Raw genomic sequence first — 14,809 nt, forward strand, 5'->3', positions numbered from 1 at the left:
TCTACTTTAGACGTCAGCTGACGACTGGGTAGAGCAGTTGAAAGGCTGGCGAACATTCAGAGCAAACACGCATGACTGTCTCTGGCCCAGCCCTTCCAACCACAACAAGATAGGAAGACATCCAGCAGAAAAGTGGGTGCCTTGAAGTTACATGAGTATGTAAATCACACATCGTGACTGTATAAGTGTATCCGGTATATCTGACCTTGAAAGCGATCAAAAGTGATGGGTGACGAGAGCCAAGAAAAAAACCAGCGGTCTCCGGTGAAGCTCTGGGTGTTTGTGGCACTCCTCACACCGCAGCTCCCAGCCCACGGGCGTGCCTCCTGAAATCCCCCGCACACCTCCCAGCTCCAGCGATGACACACACTCGCTTAACAGGGATCCAGCGAGCGCTAACGAAACTGAAACTTCCGTCGCATGGCAGTCAGAAACGAGCAAGGCATGCCGGGAATGACGTAGGCAACAGACTCAGAGTGACAATTGGGTGAGAGCCTAATACGTCAGACCGACGCTCTGCTTTGAGACGTGCCACCATCCACCCGCAGCTATGCACAGCCCCCTGCCATCTCTAACAATGATGGAAGCCCTGCGTGTGCCCGGTGAGTGGGGTTGGGAGGGTGTGTGTGTGTGTACGCGTTTGTGTGTGTATGTAAGCCCCGCGTGTGTGGAGAGGGGAGGAGGGGGGATGCGTGTGTGAGCGTGGGAATGTGTGTGCGCATGCGTGAGTGTGGCTGTGTTTGGGAATGAGGCACAAGAGGGGCACGGCGCCGTGCGCGCCCACGAGGTGAAATCTGCGTTCTGCGCTCCTGCACCCTCTCGTGTCTACATTCCCAAATACGGCTGACAATAGGTCTTTCGCTGACGCTCGACCTAAAAAACAAGTGTGATAAGACTTCAGTTTAGTTGTATTTTCAATTAGTATTCAATTGTTTGTCTGTTATCTGTACTGGGACCCCCTTGTATATGTAACAGCTTGTCGGTGGGCAGAACACCCGAACCTGGCGGAGGAGGGAAAGCCGAAGCAGAAGACCAGACCTCACTGAGGGACGCAGAGTCACCACGCCACGGCCCCGGAGTGACGTGGCTCTTCCCGGTGCGTGGGCGTGTACAGGGCTTTTGGAAAGGGGCTGAGTAAGAGAATGATGGGAGGGAAGGCTGAGGGGTGAAAGGGACCAAGGGAAAAGGAAATAAGTGAGACGGAAACAGAGACAAGAGCAGAAATCATCGGCTACTCTTTTTCTTTTGGTTGCTCCAACCTCTACACCACAGCTTTCCAAACTATGTGGCGCGACCCATATGCAGGTGTGTCGAATCAGCAGAGTCGAGCAGCAGGGGCTCTTAGAAGGGGCGAAGCAACAACAAAGCCCTATTAACATGCACAAGGTCTTAAAGACCTGTGAAGTGCTCGGGTGCGGCTGTGAGCGGTCCCGGGCTGCCACACACGACGGGGCGGGGGGAGTGGGTGCTGAAGTAGGGTGACCACCGTTTTTGGCGGAGTGTCCCAGTGTCCTGACATTTTTCTCCAAAGTAGAGAAATGTCCGGGTTTTACAACAGCGTCCGGGTAAAACATCCAAATGTCCCGGTTTTAGTATGCTGTTTAGATCACCCCCGCGGGCCTTCCAGCAACAGGCAGAGTGGCGCTGCAGGGGCTCTTATATGAATAACAACAAAGCCTTATTAGCACGTTAAATGGTCTTCATTTGTGGATAGTCCATTTGGCAAAGGGCCCTTCAATGAGTGAATACGGTGGGTTATTGGGTCCATGGGGTTGGCCTGGGGTTTGGGGCAGCCCCGGGATCGCGATGCATTGGGAAGAAAAGCTGCCAAGAAGCCATATAGAAGCTTTCACATTTACATGATACTGCACGCTGCGGCTTGTAACCTTACAAAAACAAAAACATAAACAATTCAGTTCAATGGAGAATGCCCGTGTGAGCCTTGGGCATGCAGGAGTGCGGGGGAGGGAGTGGGTAGGGGCGCTGCGCACCTGGGCACCACCAATACAGGAAAATATAAAAAAGATTTAAGAACGAAAGCAACATTTTTTCCTCTTTGTCACAGACCCTTATGGAACCCACAGAATATGTTGGTCGGGGGAGAGGGATAGAGTGAGACAGAGAGAGAGAGAGTGAGACAGAGAGGGAGGGATTGAGATAGACAGGGAGGGAGACAGAGAGTGAAACAGAGAGAGTGAGACAGAGGGAGACGGAGGGAGAGACAGAGGGAGACGGAGGGAGAGATAGAGAGGGAGACAGAGAGGAAGGGAGACAGAGAGGAAGGGAGACAGAGAGGGAGGGACACAGAGAGGGAGGGAGACAGAGAGGGAGGGAGGGGGACAGAGAGGGAGGGAGATAGAGAGGGAGGGAGACAGAGAGGGAGTGAGACAGAGGGAGGGAGACGGTCGGCGGGAGAGGGAGTGAGACAGAGAGGGAGTGAGACAGAGAGGGAGTGAGACAGAGAGGGAGGGAGACAGTCGGATGGAGAGGGAGTGAGACAGAGAGGGAGTGAGACAGAGAGGGAGTGAGACAGAGAGGGAGGGAGGGAGACACAGGGAGGGAGACAGTCTGAGGGAGAGGGAGTGAGACAGAGGGAGGAAGACAGAGAGGGAGGGAGACAGAGAAGGAGTGAGACAGAGAGGGATTGAGACAGAGAGGGAGGGAGGGAGACAGGTGGAGGGAAAGGCCACCTCTGCCACTGATTCCCTCACAAGTACCCTTTAACAGTGCCCCTCAAGTATCTCTGTGTGGGGTGTGTGTGTGTGGTGTGTGTATGTGTGGGGTGTGTGTGTGGGGTGTGTGTGTGTGGGTGTGTGTGTGTGGGGGGGGTGTGGGGTGTGTGTGTGTGGGGTTGGTGTTGGGTGTGTGGGGTTGGTGTTGGGTGTGTGGGGTTGTGTGTGTGGGGGTGGGTGTGTGTGGGGTGGTGTGTCTGTGGGGTGGTGTGTGTGGGGTGTGTGTGTGGGGTGGGGTGGGGTGTGTATGTGTGGGGCCCGAACCCACCATAGGTGGTTCGGGCTCGCTCGCTGCGCTTTCTCGTGTTACAGTGTCCCTGAAAATATTTTCACAAAAGGGTGTCACCAACAAGAAAAATTTGGAAAGCTGTGCTCTACACCCTCCCTTCACATTTATGCATAGTTATTATTTATCCCTCACATCCTCCCTTGACTAAACCATGAAGCAAAAACACTTACCTGAGTCTTTTCCTTCTGTCCGAGGGACGGCGGCGGCCAAGGTACACCTAAGGGACTGAAGAATATAACAGAGACAGTCAATCATTATGATTTCCTGTAATACTAACAAGCATTGGAAATGCAATAGGTCTCGCATTAGGAAAGTTTGAGCGATTGGTATTGTAAATGACACTTTTTTATTTATGTGTTGGTTTTGAAAATAGCAAAATTAATAGCTTAGTCAGTTACAATGTCAATAGTTTTAACTTTCGCAAATGTGACACCTATAGCATTTGTAATGCAATGTGTGTTGTATTTACGTGACTTAGATGTATTGATATTACAAATAACAATGGCTTTTAATTATGTAAATAATTATTACTTAAATAAAATGTATTGTAATTTATAATGGCAATAGCTTAAACGTTTGTAAATAACTTTTGTGAAGATTATGTTCAGTGTATTTTATTGTGACAAAAATCCAAGAACATTGCATTTGCACCTACACACACACAGAGCCACACACACACACACACACACAGACACACACACACACACACACACACATATATAGATGTGGTGGTGGAGGATCTGGGGGATATGGTGGTGGTGGATGTGGTGGTGGTGGTGATGGTGGATGTGGTGGTGGTGATGGTGGATGTGGTGGTGATGGTGGTGGATGTGGGGGTGGATGTGGTGGTGGATGTGGTGGTGGTGGAGGTGGTGGATGTGGTGGTAGTGGAGGTGGTGGATGTGGTGGAGGTGGTGGATGTGGTGGTGGATGTGGTGGATGTGGTGGTGGATGTGGTGGTGGAAGCGATGGTGGTGGGTGTGGTGGATGCGGTGGTGGATGAGGTGGTGGATGTGGTGGTGGTGGTGGTGGATGTGGTGGTGGTGGATGGGGTGGTGGTGGTGGATGCGGTGGTGGTGGAAGTGGTGGTGGGTGTGGTGGATGTGGTGGTGGATGCGGTGGATGTGGTGGTAGATGCGGCGGGTGTGGTGGTGGATGTGGTGGTGGATGTGGTGGTGGATGTGGTGGTGGATGCAGTGGTGGTGCATGTGGTGGATGTGGTGGTGGATGTCATGGTGGATGTCATGGTGGATGTGGAGGTGATGGTGGATGTGATGGTGGATGTGGTGGTGGATGCGGTGGATGTGGTGGTGGTGGATGCGGTGGTGGTGGATGTGTTGGATGTGGTGGTGGATGTGGTGGTGGATGTGGTGGATGTGGTGGTGGTGGATGCGGCGGTGGATGTGGTGGTGGTGGGTGTGGTGGTGGATGTGGTGGTGGATGCGGTGGTGCATGTGGTGGATGTGGCGGTGGATGTCATGGTGGATGTGGAGGTGATGGTGGATGTGGAGGTGGATGTGGAGGTGGATGTGGTGGTGATGGTGGACGTGGTGGTGGATGTGGTGGTGGATGCAGTGGATGTGGTGGATGCGGTGGATGTGGTGATGGTGGATGCGGTGGTGGTGGTGGATGCGGTGGTGGATGGGGTGGTGGATGTAGTGGTGGTGGGTGTGGTGGATGTGGTGGTGGTGGGTGTGGTGGACGTGGTGGATGATGTGGTGGTGGATGTGGCGGTGGATGTGGCAGTGGATGTGGTGGTGGATGTGGTGGTGGTGGTGGATGCGGTGGATGTGGTGGTGGTGGATGTGGTGGTGGAAGTGGTGGTGGTGGTGGATGTGGTGGATGTGGTGGTGGATGTGGTGGTGGTGGGTGTGGTGGGTGTGGTGGTGGATGTGGTGGTGGATGCGGTGGTGGTGGATGTGGTGGTGGATGTGGTGGTGGATGCGGTGGTGGTGGTGGATGCGGTGGATGTGGTGGATGCGGTGGTGGTGGAGGTGGTGGTGGATGTGTTGGATGTGGTGGTGGATGTGGTGGTGGATGTGGTGGATGTGGTGGTGGTGAATGTGGTGGATGTGGTGGTGGATGTGGTGGTGGATGTGGTGGTGGATGTGGTGGTGGATGCGGTGGTGGATGCCGTGGATGCGGTGGTGGTGGATGCGGTGGATGTGGTGGTGGTGGATGCGGTGGATGTGGTGGATGCGGTGGTGGTGGTAGATGTGGTGGTGGTGGTGCATGGGGTGGTGGATGTAGTGGTGGTGGGTGTGGTGGTGGTGGGTGTGGTGGATGTGGTGGTGGATGTGGCGTGGATGTGGTGGTGGATGTGGTGGTGGATGCGGTGGTGGATGTGGTGGTGGATGTGGAGGTGGATGTGGAGGTGGATGTGGAGGTGATGGTGGATGTGGTGGTGGTGGTGGATGCGGTGGATGTGGTGGTGGTGGATGTGGTGGTGGAAGTGGTGGTGGATGTGGATGTGGTGGTGGATGTGGTGGTGGTGGGTGTGGTGGATGTGGTGGTAGATGTGGTGGTGGATGTGGCGGTGGATGTCATGGTGGATGTGGAGGTGATGGTGGATGTGGTGGTGGATGTGGTGGTGGTGGATGCGGTGGTGGTGGTGGATGTGGTGGTGATGAAAGTGGTGGTGGATGTGTTGGATGTGGTGTTGGATGTGGTGTTGGATGTGGTGGTGGATGTGGTGGATGTGGTGGTGGTGGATGCGGTGGTGGTGGATGCGGTGGTGGTGCATGTGGTAGATGCGGTGGTGGTGCATGTGGGGGATGTGGTGGTGGTGGATGTGGCGGTGGATGTCATGGTGGATGTGGAGGTGATGGTGGATGTGGTGGTGATGGTGGATGTGGTGGTGGATGCGGTGGATGTGGTGGTGGTGGATGTGGTGGTGGTGGATGCGGTGGTGGTGGTGGATACGGTGGTGGTGGTGGATGGGGTGGTGGTGGATGGGGTGGTGGATGTAGTGGTGGTGGGTGTGGTGGATGTGGTGGGTGTGGTGGGTGTTGTGTGTGTGGTGGTGGATGTGGCGGTGGATGTGGTGGTGGAGGTGGTGGATGTGGTGGAGGTGGTGGTGGTGGATGTGGTGGCTGTGGTGGTGGATGTGGTGGTGGAAGCGATGGTGGTGGGTTTGGTGGATGAGGTGGTGGTGGATGCGGTGGTGGATGACGTGGTGGATGTGGTGGTGGTGGTGGTGGATGGGGTGGTGGTGGTGGATGCGGTGGTGGTGGAAGTGGTGGCGGATGCGGTGGATGTGGTGGTGGATGTGGTGGTGGATGTGGTGGTGGATGCGGTGGATGTGGTGGTGGATGCGGTGGGTGTGGTGGATGTGGTGGTGGATGTGGTGGTGGATGTGGTGGTGGATGCAGTGGTGGTGCATGTGGTGGATGTGGTGGTGGTGGATGTGGTGGATGTGGTGGTGGATGTGGCGGTGGATGTCATGGTGGATGTCATGGTGGATGTGGAGGTGATGGTGGATGTGATGGTGGATGTGGTGGTGGATACGGTGGATGTGGTGGTGGTGGATGCGGTGGATGTGGTGGTGGTGGATGCGGTGGTGGTGGAAGTGGTGGTGGATGTGTTGGATGTGGTGGTGGATGTGGTGGATATGGTGGTAAATGTGGTGGATTTGGTGGTGGATGTGGTGGATGTGGTGGTGGTGGATGCGGTGGTGGATGTGGTGGGTGTGGTGGTGGATGTGGTGGTGGATGCGGTGGTGCATGTGGTGGATGTGGCGGTGGATGTCATGGTGGATGTGGAGGTGATGGTGGATGTGGAGGTGGATGTGGAGGTGGATGTGGTGGTGATGGTGGACGTGGTGGTGGATGTGGTGGTGGATGCGGTGGATGTGGTGGTGGTGGATGCGGTGGATGTGGTGATGGTGGATGCGGTGGTGGTGGTGAATGCGGTGGTGGTGGTGGATGGGGTGGTGGTGGTGTTGGATGTAGTTGTGGTGGGTGTGGTGGATGTGGTGGTGGTGGGTGTGGTGGACGTGGTGGTTGATGTGGCGGTGGATGTGGCGGTGGATGTGGCGGTGGATGTGGTGGTGGATGTGGTGGTGGATGCGGTGGTGGTGGAAGTGGTGGTGGGTGTGGTGGATGTGGTGGTGGATGCGGTGGATGTGGTGGTAGATGCGGCGGGTGTGGTGGTGGATGTGGTGGTGGATGTGGTGGTGGATGTGGTGGTGGATGCAGTGGTGGTGCATGTGGTGGATGTGGTGGTGGATGTTATGGTGTATGTCATGGTGGATGTGGAGGTGATGGTGGATGTGATGGTGGATGTGGTGGTGGATGCAGTGGATGTGGTGGTGGTGGATGCGGTGGTGGTGGATGTGTTGGATGTGGTGGTGGATGTGGTGGTGGATGTGGTGGATGTGGTGGTGGTGGATGCGGCGGTGGATGTGGTGGTGGTGGGTGTGGTGGTGGATGTGGTGGTGGATGCGGTGGTGCATGTGGTGGATGTGGCGGTGGATGTCATGGTGGATGTGGAGGTGATGGTGGATGTGGAGGTGGATGTGGAGGTGGATGTGGTGGTGATGGTGGACGTGGTGGTGGATGTGGTGGTGGATGCAGTGGATGTGGTGGTGGTGGATGCGGTGGATGTGGTGATGGTGGATGCGGTGGTGGTGGTGGATGCGGTGGTGGATGGGGTGGTGGATGTAGTGGTGGTGGGTGTGGTGGATGTGGTGGTGGTGGGTGTGGTGGACGTGGTGGATGATGTGGCAGTGGATGTGGCGGTGGATGTGGCAGTGGATGTGGTGGTGGATGTGGTGGTGGTGGTGGATGCGGTGGATGTGGTGGTGGTGGATGTGGTGGTGGAAGTGGTGGTGGTGGTGGATGTGGTGGATGTGGTGGTGGATGTGGTGGTGGTGGGTGTGGTGGGTGTGGTGGTGAATGTGGTGGTGGATGCGGTGGTGGTGGATGTGGTGGTGGATGTGGTGGTGGATGCGGTGGTGGTGGTGGATGCGGTGGATGTGGTGGATGCGGTGGTGGTGGAGGTGGTGGTGGATGTGTTGGATGTGGTGGTGGATGTGGTGGTGGATGTGGTGGATGTGGTGGTGGTGAATGTGGTGGATGTGGTGGTGGATGTGGTGGTGGATGTGGTGGTGGATGTGGTGGTAGATGTGGTGGTGGATGCCGTGGATGCGGTGGTGGTGGATGCGGTGGTGGTGGATGCGGTGGATGTGGTGGATGCAGTGGTGGTGGTAGATGTGGTGGTGGTGGTGCATGGGGTGGTGGATGTAGTGGTGGTGGGTGTGGTGGTGGTGGGTGTGGTGGATGTGGTGGTGGATGTGGCGTGGATGTGGTGGTGGATGTGGTGGTGGATGCGGTGGTGGATGTGGTGGTGGATGTGGAGGTGGATGTGGAGGTGGATGTGGAGGTGATGGTGGATGTGGTGGTGGTGGTGGATGCGGTGGATGTGGTGGTGGTGGATGTGGTGGTGGAAGTGGTGGTGGATGTGGATGTGGTGGTGGATGTGGTGGTGGTGGGTGTGGTGGATGTGGTGGTAGATGTGGTGGTGGATGTGGCGGTGGATGTCATGGTGGATGTGGAGGTGATGGTGGATGTGGTGGTGGATGTGGTGGTGGTGGATGCGGTGGTGGTGGTGGATGTGGTGGTGATGAAAGTGGTGGTGGATGTGTTGGATGTGGTGTTGGATGTGGTGTTGGATGTGGTGGTGGATGTGGTGGATGTGGTAGTGGATGTGGTGGTGGTGGATGCGGCGGTGGTGGATGCGGTGGTGGTGCATGTGGTAGATGCGGTGGTGGTGCATGTGGGGGATGTGGTGGTGGTGGATGTGGCGGTGGATGTCATGGTGGATATGGAGGTGATGGTGGATGTGGTGGTGATGGTGGATGTGGTGGTGGATGCGGTGGATGTGGTGGTGGTGGATGTGGTGGTGGTGGATGCGGTGGTGGTGGTGGATACGGTGGTGGTGGTGGATGGGGTGGTGGTGGATGGGGTGGTGGATGTAGTGGTGGTGGGTGTGGTGGATGTGGTGGGTGTGGTGGGTGTGGTGGTGGATGTGGCGGTGGATGTGGTGGTGGTGGAGGTGGTGGATGTGGTGGAGGTGGTGGTGGTGGATGTGGTGGCTGTGGTGGTGGATGTGGTGGTGGAAGCGATGGTGGTGGGTTTGGTGGATGAGGTGGTGGTGGATGCGGTGGTGGATGACGTGGTGGATGTGGTGGTGGTGGTGGTGGATGGGGTGGTGGTGGTGGATGCGGTGGTGGTGGAAGTGGTGGTGGATGCGGTGGATGTGGTGGTGGATGTGGTGGTGGATGTGGTGGTGGATGCGGTGGATGTGGTGGTGGATGCGGTGGGTGTGGTGGATGTGGTGGTGGATGTGGTGGTGGATGTGGTGGTGGATGTGGTGGTGGATGCAGTGGTGGTGCATGTGGTGGATGTGGTGGTGGTGGATGTGGTGGATGTGGTGGTGGATGTGGCGGTGGATGTCATGGTGGATGTCATGGTGGATGTGGAGGTGATGGTGGATGTGATGGTGGATGTGGTGGTGGATACGGTGGATGTGGTGGTGGTGGATGCGGTGGATGTGGTGGTGGTGGATGCGGTGGTGGTGGAAGTGGTGGTGGATGTGTTGGATGTGGTGGTGGATGTGGTGGATATGGTGGTAAATGTGGTGGATTTGGTGGTGGATGTGGTGGATGTGGTGGTGGTGGATGCGGTGGTGGATGTGGTGGGTGTGGTGGTGGATGTGGTGGTGGATGCGGTGGTGCATGTGGTGGATGTGGCGGTGGATGTCATGGTGGATGTGGAGGTGATGGTGGATGTGGAGGTGGATGTGGAGGTGGATGTGGTGGTGATGGTGGACGTGGTGGTGGATGTGGTGGTGGATGCGGTGGATGTGGTGGTGGTGGTGGATGCGGTGGATGTGGTGATGGTGGATGCGGTGGTGGTGGTGAATGCGGTGGTGGTGGTGGATGGGGTGGTGGTGGTGTTGGATGTAGTTGTGGTGAGTGTGGTGGATGTGGTGGTGGTGGGTGTGGTGGACGTGGTGGTTGATGTGGCGGTGGATGTGGCGGTGGATGTGGTGGTGGATGTGGTGGTGGATGTGGTGGTGGTGGTGGTGGTGGATGCGGTGGATGTGGTGGTGGAAGTGGTGGTGGATGTGGATGTGGTGGTGGATGTGGTGGATGTGGTGGTGGTGGATGCGGTGGATGTGGTGGTGGATGTGGTGGTGGTGGGTGTGGTGGATGTGGTGGTGGATGTGCTGGTGGATGTGGTGGTGGATGCGGTGGTGGTGGATGTGGTGGTGGATGTGGTGGTGGATGCGGTGGTGGTGGTGGATGCGGTGGATGTGGTGGATGCGGTGGTGGTGGAAGTGGTGGTGGATGTGTTGGATGTTTTGGATGTGGTGGTGGATGTGGTGGTGGATGTGGTGGTGGATGTGGTGTTGGTGGATGCGGTGGATGTGGTGGTGGATGTGGTGGTGGATGTGGTGGTGGATGTGGTGGTGGATGCGGTGGTGGATGCGGTGGTGGTGCATGTGGTGGATGTGGTGGTGGATGTCATGGTGGATGTGGAGGTGATGGTGGATGTGGTGGTGGATGTGGAGGTGGATGTGGTGGTGGATGTGGTGGTGGAGGTGGTGGTAGATGCGGTGGTGGATGCGGTGGATGTGGTGGTGGTGGATGTGGTGATGGAAGTGGTGGTGGATGTGGATGTGGATGATATGGTGGATGTGGTGGTGGTGGATGCGGTGGATGTGGTGGTGGATGTGGTGGTGGTGGGTGTGGTGGATGTGGTGGTAGATGTGGTGGTGGATGTGGCGGTGGATGTGGAGGTGATGGTGGATGTGGTGGTGGATGTGGTGGTGGATACGGTGGTGGTGGATGCGGTGGTGGTGGTGGATGTGGTGGTGATGGAAGTGGTGGTGGATGTGTTGGATGTGGTGTTGGATGTGGTGGTGGATGTGGTGGATGTGGTGGATGTGGTAGTGGATGTGGTGGATGCGGTGGTGGTGCATGTGGTGGTGGTGGATGTGGCTGTGGATGTCATGGTGGATGTGGAGGTGATGGTGGATGTGGTGGTGGATGTGGTGGTGATGGTGGATGTGGTGGTGGATGTGGTGGTGGATGCGGTGGATGTGGTGGTGGTTGATGTGGTGGTGGTGGATGCGGTGGTGGTGGTGGATGCGGTGGTGGTGGTGGATGTAGATGGGGTGGTGGATGTAGTGGTGGTGGGTGTGGTGGATGTGGTGGTGGTGGGTGTGGTGGGTGTGGTGGTGGATGTGGCGGTGGATGTGGCGGTGGATGTGATGGTGGACGTGATGGATGTGGTGGTGGATGTGGTGGTGGATGTGGTGGTGGATGTGGTGGTGGATGTGGTGGTGGTGGATGCGGTGGATGTGGTGGTGGATGTGGTGGTGGTGGATGTGGTGGTGGATGCGGTGGTGGATGCGGTGGTGCATGTGGTGGATGTGGTGGTGGTGGATGTGGTGGTGGATGTGGCGGTGGATGTCATGGTGGATGTGCTTACTAAAACTAGTGACAAACGACGGAAGTAGGTAACCAGCACAGAAAATGCCCGATTTCAGTAAGAAAGAAAATACGTAGAGCCGACATGATAACATGGCGTGTGCTTTACAATCACAGCAATGGCAAATGCATTTACGGAAAGATGTGAGTCGAGGCAAGGGGGTCATAAATAAGTCACTTCTCCAAAGAGTGTAAGTCTCTCCCAGTGAAGGAAGTGCTACTGCCAGCTGCTGTTCAGTCAGAAAATTGGTTGTGATTTGGGCACCACGCACGCCTATCTCGTGACGACCGCCTATGCTAAAAAGCACTTAATTTGCATAAACACAGCCAGCACACGAGTAGTCCAGCTCACAGCTCGGTGCATTCAAATAGACTTCTCATTTAATGAAAAGAGTCGATTCCAAAATAGAAATCTAAGACTGGAATGGTAAACTATTTTGAGATAATAATGTGACGGTTCGATAACAGAATGATTGGAAGAAACTCGTCTTGATGGATTTACTGAGTTCAGCTTGTTGGCATTGATGGCGGTTCATTTCCCTTCCCTCTCGCGGTCAAACCTCACTTTTGCATTGAAGGAAATTACAGCTGCAGCAGCTTTAGAGCATGGCTTCATGAAGTATAAACTGCCCTTTTCTCTCTGAATGCGCAAAGAGGAATAACTATCAGTAATCATGCCACAGGTCCCGCATGGCAGAGTTCATTGCCCACAAAAAGGATTCCACAAAACCACGGTACACTAAACTAAAATGGGATGAAATCGATCAAACAAAAAAATACCTCTAGCAGATCAGTGCGGTTCTGTTTACACATACTGTGGCACTTTAAAAAAAAGATTTTCAGGGCCGTCGGAGCTTGGAAACACGAGCGCTCGTGAAGCCACTATAAGCAGCACGGCACATTACGTAGGAATAAAAAGAAATGACAGGGCTGTCGGAGTCCTGGGATTGAAAACACGATTGGATACAAAAAAATGTATAGGGCCGCCTGAGCTTGGAAACACGAGTGCTTACTAAAACTAGTGACAAACGACGGAAGTAGGTAACCGGCACAAAAAATGCCCGATTTCAGTAAGAAATAAAATACATAGAGCCGACACGATAACATGGCGTGTGCTTTACAATCACAGCAATGGCAAATGCATTTACGGAAAGATGTGAGTCGAGGCAAGAGGGTAATAAATGAGTCACTTCTCCAAAGAGTGTAGTCTCGCCCAGTGAAGGAAGTGCTACTGCCAGCTGCTGTTCGGTCAGAAAATTGGTTGTGATTTGGGCACCACACACGTCTATCTCGTGATGACCGCCTATGCTAACAAGAAAGGAAACAAGACGGAGGGCATTGCTGTGGGGAAGGGGGAGGAGAAATGCGACACGGCGGGCAGGGGAAGGGGCGGAGCGGGGAGAGCGGCGATGAGGGTGTGAAGCAGCAGTGGCCTTTGAAGTGAAGCTAAGCTTCACTTCAAAGGTGTGGGAGGAATGCGGCTGAGGGAACAGATGGCGATTTGATGATGTGCACGCGCATTTTAGGTCAATGCGCTTGCGCATTGACCTAAAAGCGCACGGACACAGCACCAAATCGCCCAGTTGGGTAAAGTCTGTTTAAGTCGCTATAGTCTCGCTCTAGGCGAGACCTAATAAAAAGTGCATACCAAGAAATTATTCAATGCAGTGTGCTCCTTCTTGACCGACTCTTCTACAACGGGGAGCTACATACTTTCCCTACAGGGAATGGGAGACAGAAACACAGAGACCAACAGACACACACATACGGGAAAGCATAGTAGGAAAACTCTATATACAGTTTTTATATGCTTGCATATGTAAATTGTTAGGTCTCACTATTATATGCCGCAGGGATTAATAGCGAGAGTGTATAGTAGGCGAAACAAACTCTTGACCAAAAGCAGATTAAATCCAGTTCATGTGAACCAGTCGTGTGAGACGCGCGTGCACGTCAAACCCATCAGCCTCGCACCGCAATGGAATGCTGCCTCCCAAGCTGCTCCCCCGCCATCAGACTTCAAAGCAATGCGCTCCCGCCCCGCCCCCCCACAGCAATGCCAAGAGCTTGTTTTGCAAAAGCGAACGGTGCAGCTGGTTTCATTTATGCAGTCTGAATTAGGAAAACTCTGGTTGTGCAATCTATGTACTAGTTGTGTTTAAAACACAAAACCGCAGTGGTGAGAGACAGTTTCTTTTTCTTGCCTTCTGCTCACCTGATTGTACTCGTTTTTCTTGCCTCTGCCCCCCTGATTGTGCCCGTTCTCTTGCCTTCTGCTCCCCTGATTGCACTCATTTTTCTTGCCTTCTGCTCTCCTGATTGTGCCCGTTCTCTTGCCTTCTGCTCCCCTGATTGTGCCTGTTCTCTTGCCTCCTGCTCCCCTGATTGCATTTGTTCTTTTTGCCTCTGCTCCCCTGATTGCATTCGTTCTTCTTGCCTTCTGCTCCCCTGATTGCACTCCTTTTTCTTGCTTTCTGCTCCCCTGATTGTGCACGTTCTCGTGCCTTCTGCTCTCCAGATTGTACTCGTTCTCTTGCCTTCAGCTCCCCCTCACTCGTTCTTCTTGTCTCTGCTCCCGATTGCACTCCTTCTTCTTGCCTTCTGCTCCCCTGATTGCACTAGTTTTTCTTGCCTTCTTCTCCCCTGATTGTGCCCGTTCTCTTGCCTTCTGCTCCCTTGATTGCACTCGTTTGCTTGCCTTCTGCTCCCCTGATTGTGCCCGTTCTCTTGCCTTCTGCTCCCCTGATTGTACTCGTTCTCTTGCTTTCTGCTCCCCTGATTGCACTAGTTTTTCTTGCCTTCTGCTCCCCTGATTGTGCCCGTTCTCTTACCTTCTGCTCCCCTGATTGCACTTGTTTTTCTTGCCTTCTGCTCCCCTGATTGTGCCCGTTCTCTTGCCTTCTGCTCTCCTGATTGCACTCCTTTTTCTTGCCTTCTGCTACCCTGATTGTGTCCGTTCTCTTGCCTTCTGCTCCCCTGATTGCACTCGTTTTCTTGCCTTCTGCTACCCTGATTGTGCCTGTTCTCTTGCCTACGGCTCCCCTGATTGCACTCATTTTTCTTGCCTTCTGCTCCCCTGATTGTGCCTGTTCTCTTGCCTTCTGCTCCCCTGATTGCACTCGTTTTTCTTGCCTTCTGCTCCGCTGATAGTGCCCGTTCAGCCACACCCTCAGACCCCCTCACCCTCACACCCCCACCCCCTCACACCACCACACCCACTCACCCTCACACACACCCTCACCCTCACACACCCCATCACCCTCACACACCCCCTCACCCTCACACACACCC

The 14,809-nt window shown here is 54.9% G+C and overlaps 1 long non-coding RNA gene across 1 annotated transcript in view; it reads right to left on the bottom strand.

The window, feature by feature from the left end:
• Positions 1-14,809, bottom strand: part of LOC144806199 (uncharacterized) — a 33,103-nt gene that overhangs the window by 8,664 nt on the left and 9,630 nt on the right. Inside the window, exon 2 of the long non-coding RNA XR_013605723.1 lies at positions 3,192-3,246. This is a non-coding gene — a long non-coding RNA (uncharacterized LOC144806199). The remainder of the gene's footprint in view (positions 1-3,191; positions 3,247-14,809) is intronic.

Source organism: Lissotriton helveticus, assembly GCF_964261635.1.
Source record: "Lissotriton helveticus chromosome 1_1 unlocalized genomic scaffold, aLisHel1.1 SUPER_1_unloc_52, whole genome shotgun sequence".
NCBI classification, from domain to species: domain Eukaryota; kingdom Metazoa; phylum Chordata; class Amphibia; order Caudata; family Salamandridae; genus Lissotriton; species Lissotriton helveticus.